At 36.6% G+C, this 6,615-nt stretch overlaps 2 pseudogenes; both read right to left on the bottom strand.

Annotated features, from left to right (window-relative positions):
• Positions 1–480: 480 nt before the first annotated feature.
• LOC149146243 (NF-X1-type zinc finger protein NFXL1 pseudogene) lies at positions 481–3,505 on the bottom strand (annotated as a pseudogene).
• Positions 3,506–3,645: 140 nt separating this feature from the next.
• On the bottom strand, positions 3,646–6,170 carry LOC149146242 (putative galactinol--sucrose galactosyltransferase 1; annotated as a pseudogene).
• Positions 6,171–6,615: the final 445 nt, after the last annotated feature.

Genomic DNA, 6,615 nt, shown 5'->3' with positions numbered 1-6,615 from the left:
CTACTTCCGAAATTGTCAACCCATCTCAAAAGAATGGTGAGTAAGAATGTATCCCATTACTACATCTTAATTTAAAATTCTAAAAATCGCTAGCTATGCTTGAAACATTTGAACTATATATCCTGTACTAGAACCAAAGGGAGACAAAATGTTTTGCATCTCCTTACAAGCTATATAACCAAAGAAAAATGTTAAACCAAATAGCCTAATCAAAAGCTTTCTCCCAACCATCCACTTCACTGGAAGAGTACTTATTTTGATTCTCTTGAGAGGATGAAACTTTAGTGGAACCCATATATGTTAGAGGCTTGGAAGATGGTTGGGCTACATTACTTGACCAAGTCTCTCCTGCATTATATTTCTCAAGAGCTCCATATGGATTTATTCTTGTTAAAATAGGATTTCTCTGGAATTTCCATACTGGCCTCGATACTTCAACACTTGACCAATCCTCCCCCATGAATCCTCCATCCACACACTTTATTGCTCATTTTTTATTTTTTTCCATGCATTAGCCTTTTTTGATGTCCCATATTTTGTTGCCCAGGCATTGCAGTTGGTTAATCCACCATTATGAGGGACTACAATAGCACCTTGATATACAAAATCATGATCCACATGTCTAAGAGCAGTTGCAACCCTCACAAGATCTGTAAATATGGCTAATGCATTCTTGTCATTTAGCCATACAAGTTCACACTCGCCTCCAAATCTCAAAATCAGGGAACTCACTTCTGTTCTCTTGGTAAATCAAACAACGCATGGATGAGCCTCAAATCCATATGTACAACTGAATTGAAAGGTGGAGCTTGCACTGGCCCTATGGTAGGAAGTGACCCTTTGGGAATTATGCTACATACGGGGATCTTGACTTATGTGTAGTCTGTATGACCAGAAAACATTTTGGTTCCCATCCAACTGAATATATGGAGAGGTTCCATCTTTTTGCAAGATGTCTTAACATATCCCTTTTTTCCTTTGGCATAGGACCAAAAACATGCACATGAATGCTGCTTGAGTGGGCTTTTTTCCCCAAAACCAAGTATCTAAACCTTTCCTCAACAGCTAAAACCCATTGTGGTTCTCTCCTGATCAACTCAGCCAGAAGTTATGAAATTTGTTCATTCACCCTAGCAGATCAACTGTTATGCAAATTCCAAAAGCATCTGCCAAAATCTTCTTCTTCTCCAAATTTAGACATTATTCATCACATGCAAGCTTTCTCTAGCCTAGAGGCACTCTATTTGATTTTGACTGCACTGGCTGAAGAGGAGCAGGAAATTTGTGAAGAACAGAGGCTTTAAAGGTAGGATCAACTTTGTATTGTTGCCTCTAGCATCACATGGGACCTTTGTAGTCAATCAACCACATGAACAAGTAATAGTCACTAGCAATTCACATCTAGTATTAGGGCATGGAAGAGGTGGGTGACATGAAGCAGTACAAGTATGCCTACAATCTCTCTAAGGAGCTAAAAAAGGTTTCCCACATGAGATTCTACTTATTGATGATGAATTTTCCTTGGAAACTGAGTCACATGGAGGTAGATGGCATGTCCTAGTACACACATGCATTCCACATTGTCATGGTTTCCCATGAATCTTGTTGCATCTAATGTCCTGAGAAACATATGGTACATTTTTCAGAGCTACATTCCCCCTACACATTCTTTTGCAACAGGAACAATACAAGGAGGGAAATCCCTGATATGGAAATCATGAGTCGCAGGACGACCACATGTCTAAGGAATGGAGCAGGGATATGAGCATGAAGGAATGGGTGTTCCACAAGGATTTGGAGGAGAAATTGAGGTCTTCCCACATGCACAAGAAATATCAGTGAAAATAGTTTCAAGGAAAGGTGGATAGTGGCCACTATGGCAAAGTTCTTGGAAAAAATGCTACCCACATTGCAACCTTTTCCCATAGGGAATTTGACATAAATGTGGATCCCAATTAATTGAACTCCCTTGATTAACAGGAGGGTAGCCTCTTTCATTGCATCTATGTCTACCACAATTTTTATTTTGTTCACAATGCTCTTCACATGTGAATTCATCATTCTCCTCGATGGATACCATGGTCTTCCAGCAAGGGACCGTCTTAGATGATGATCCACATCAACATTTTTTATTAACAGAAACCAAACAAGGAGTACATTTATACACAAATATTTTCCACATGGAAGAAGCTTCTCACATACCTCTGAGCAGGTTGGTACGCTATCCATACAACTCTTCCTCTGATTTTGCAGCTGAGTTTTACCACAGGGGCAAGATTTGACCTTCCTATTTGATAGTTCGCACTCTCCACATTCTCCAAGATGACATATCTTGTTGCACATATGATTCTGAGAGGAAATGATTTTCATGCATGGGTTCTTACATGCAAATACACCAATTTTCCAGTCTCTTTCCCTTGGATCTCCATATTGCCACAAAGTATCATCTCCTTCTTTTCCCCATAAAAGCATGAAGCTTTTATTAGAACCTTGCAAGGATCACATGGGCCTTCATGGAAGACATGGTCACAATAATGGTTTCCACATTTCAGAGGCTTTTCATAGCATTGTCCACATGATTCAATTGATTTATGATCATAACATCTCCTTGTAATTGTTGTTTTACCACACGGGCAACGTTAGGGGGAGTCATTATTGAGAAAGGTGGGAAAGTCCCTGGATGACATTGTAGAGTACATTTATGTGAGCAACTGAGAGTTTTCTTTTCCTTTTCAAGTGGCTTCCCACATGGTCCTCCACATGAATGTGGAGTGAGATAATATTCTACTTCTGGCTCTTGCACCTTCCCAAAAAACACAATAGTAATGAAGATGATTTGGGAGTGAAAGCTACACAAACTGATAGCCAGGGCATCTCTAGTTGGAACCCTAACTTTGCCCAGCAGACAAATCTATAGAGGATGGAGATCTTGTCCATTTCCTTACACAATGAAAGTGAAAAATGGCATAATAACTACCAGAAGACCAAATTGTCGCTGATTGTCCAAATATTTCATATCATATCATGCAGTCAACCTTTAATATATCCTTTATTAAGCATCTCTTCAATTTTCTGCACTAGCTTTGGTATACTGGATCTATCCAAATTTGTCTTCTCCCTATTATCCTACTTTGTCGATAGAATTGTAGCTCAAAGGAGGATGAAGAAGATTCTGCCTCCAATCTTGGCTATTTTTCACCATCTTCCTTAATTCCTGAAACCCTTGATTTCTCATCTCTGCTGACCTATAGATTGTGTGAGTTGATTTTGGTCAATGGACAAGTTCATAGGGTCTTCGTTTGTATAATTTTTTCCAATACTCTCAACATTCTCTTTCCTAAGAATTCCTTGGTTAGCATTATGTACAAAGGTTTGACTGCAGAGTCCATCAAAGACAACAAGTGTAGCAAATAATAACTTCTTTGTGGCTATACCTGGCAAATTCACGGCCATGGAACTCACTCATAGAGTGTGAAGTTCCAAAAATGGAGTTGGTGGAAATCATAGGCGTAACAACATATATCACGAGAATAAAGATAGAGTTATTAGATAGGTGTCACAAGTCAGTAAAAATGGTAGACAAAATTGTGAGGTTAACTGATTTAAAAGAAAGGCCTATCGGCCTAAATATATAATAATCAGCTACTACTCGTAGACTTGAAGCTTGGAAAATAAACTTGGAAGTACAGACATTAGATATATTATAAGGGGCATTACATGGAACATATCCCAATTAGGCTGCATAAACTCTCCCAAGAAAATGTTGTTGTAGGCTACAGAAGCAATATGAATGGTATGTGATGTAGGATCCCTTGGCCAGAAATCATCAGAGGCTCTTATAACAGTAGTCTGTTTGGAACTATATAAACAATTAAATACAAATTTGTTATTGTTATGGTCAAGGGAGAGAAAAGATTGGTCAGATTGTTTGTTTACTACAAGCAAGCATACACAATTCTATGGAACTGACTTGTAAAGACCATCAAGATTATGACTCATACAAGAAATTATCCCATTATCAGGGAAATTTCGAGCAATAGAAGCCTCCATTTCTTGATGATACTAGTTGTCCAATTTAACACGACCACCATGGCCTACACCTAATGTCTCAATAATATTCTAGACGTCCACTTTGACACCATTAATGCCAGCACTTTCTAGATACGAGTGGACATTGTCATAAAATTGAAATGAAATTTTGGGATGGACTAAGCCCAATCCATCTAATTATGCATTCTAATGCCTCGTCTCGTTGGTGAGGAAGAATACCATGAGGCTAAATAGGGAACGACAATTTTGAATTATAATGCTTCATTCTAGAAACATCAGGCTTCACTCCTCCCCAATAACCAGTGATAGCATGCCAAAAATAAATTTACCTAGAATAATACAAATTTAATATAAATTGAGAACAAAGTAGCATGCCAAATCAACTATGGAGGAAAGTAGTCTGCATATACAAATTATAGTTTAAATATATCAACTAGTCACTAAACAAAGAATGTAGCTTATGAATTCAGGAGGCAAGTGCTAGAATGAAGGGTTTGGAGCATATAGATAAATAAGGAGTATATTTGAGTAATTCCTAATGGACAGCTAAGGTAGCTTACCTTAAATTGTGGGTCTTATTTGCTTCTATAACAATGTATCTAAGGCCCAAAGCAGGATCCTCTTATCTTTGACTAGTCTTTCCATCTTTTAGAAACTTATAATTCTCTTTTACATGTGTCAGCCGATTTGCAAAATTGTAATATGAGCCCATATAACGTTTAGAGTTCCACTAGAAAATTGAGCATCAAAATGAAATTATCTTCAAATTATAAGAACTTTGAGAATAAAAAGGAAATTATCTTCATATTGCAAGAAGGTCTAGGATCAAAAGGAAATCATCTTCAGATTTCAAAGAGAGATGAATTATTGTCCTCAAATGTCATATTTGAAGAAAAAAGAAGGTCAAGCCTACTTTGTTGTATTGTCAACTAGAGGAGGCTTTGCATTATAGCCCATTTCAACAGATTTCCAGCCATCATCAAGAAGTACAAACTTTGGAGTGGTACCCCTTTCTCTAGAATGTCAAAGAAATACAAAAAAATCACAAACATTTGGAACTAGGCCCTTAGGATAAGGTCACAGTGTAACTACTTCTTGACAAGAGTTGATATACTATTACAGAACATAAAAGGGGGGCGGGAAAAACAATTTAACTTTTTAAACCTTGTTTTAGACCCCGAGTTATGACATTTGTGGAAAATTTGTCCCATGTACATCGCCCAAACCAATTGAGTATATCAGGTAACTATAAGAGAAATATTCAAATCATAAGACTACAGAGAACCAACAAGAACTTATAATGAGTTAGTAAAACAATACATGGATATGTGTCATTCTCAATTAAAAGTCAAGGCGAGCTAGACGTTTTAGCACATGGAACAAATTCAAACATGATTGGAAAGAACCAAGATTCAATTCCATGAGAAATTATTGTCTTTCTTTCATGATGGGCAAAGGTTTAAGAGTGCCTCTCAATAGCCCTGCGCTATCAATAATTGATGTTAATCATATAACATTGATTCTAAAATATGAGAAGTTCCAAAAGAGATAAAGTTAAATAAGAAAGTTTTAGAATGGTTCTCAACGACCCTGCATTATCAATAATTAATGTTACTCATATAACATTGATATTGAAATTTGAAAAGTTCCAAAAGAGATGGAATTAAATGAGAAAGTTGAAACATGGAAACGTTCTCACTCTACTACCCTAGTAATCACTTCATATGGATCTGTTCCAGCACCAACAAAAAATGAATAAACTCCTTGAATTGTCTCAACAGCAGGATCTCCTGGAATGCCAAATACGAAGTGAATTCAAAGGAAAATTAGAATGTCTATTCTACTCCAGGGAATTAAAAATTGAGTCATATTAATAATTTTATTTTATACCATTCATAATCCCTGCAATTCTTACCGCTTTCCAGACATATTTCAAGCTCATTGTTTTCATTTCCTTGCAAAATTGCTCTGAAAGATCCTTCCAATAGTGGTAAGAAAACAATATAGATTTTTGTCTCTCCAATTCCATCACCCACACCAGTGCTCAAAGGTGAACCTTCACTACCCTCAACTAGAAGAATTTGAGTCTCAAATCGGACATCTCTCCCATAGGATCCCATCCTCTGTTTCATACACTAGAGCTTGAAGTGGAACAAAGACATAAAACGAAGGCCTTTGCAAAAATACATATAAAATCATCCATCATAACCCATAGAAAAGAATTGTGATTAGAATAACCAAAAAAGTCCCCAAAAAGTGCACTTCTTGCACTATCAGAATGCATTGTAAACGTCTTGCACATTGAAGTTGACATTTTCTGAATACAAGACACTGAAGAAAACATCCAAATTGAAGAAAAAATATATCCTAATACAATAGTCTCCTACATGATATTTTATTGCATTATTAAGCATATAATCTTCAGTATGTCCTTCAAAAAATTATATCAAAAGTTCAAAACCAAAAAACAAGAGGTCCAAATATCATTTTGGTGTTTATTATCATACATGAACATGTAGTTTCTTCAGATATTAATGAAACTCATTCTTGAACAAATCACGTTGC

This window comes from Pinus tabuliformis, chromosome X (assembly GCF_031772625.1).
Source record: "Pinus tabuliformis cultivar Carrire ecotype Pingquan chromosome X, CPIR1, whole genome shotgun sequence".
Classification (NCBI taxonomy): Eukaryota; Viridiplantae; Streptophyta; class Pinopsida; order Pinales; family Pinaceae; genus Pinus; species Pinus tabuliformis.
This window is presented reverse-complemented; position numbering and strand designations above follow the sequence as displayed.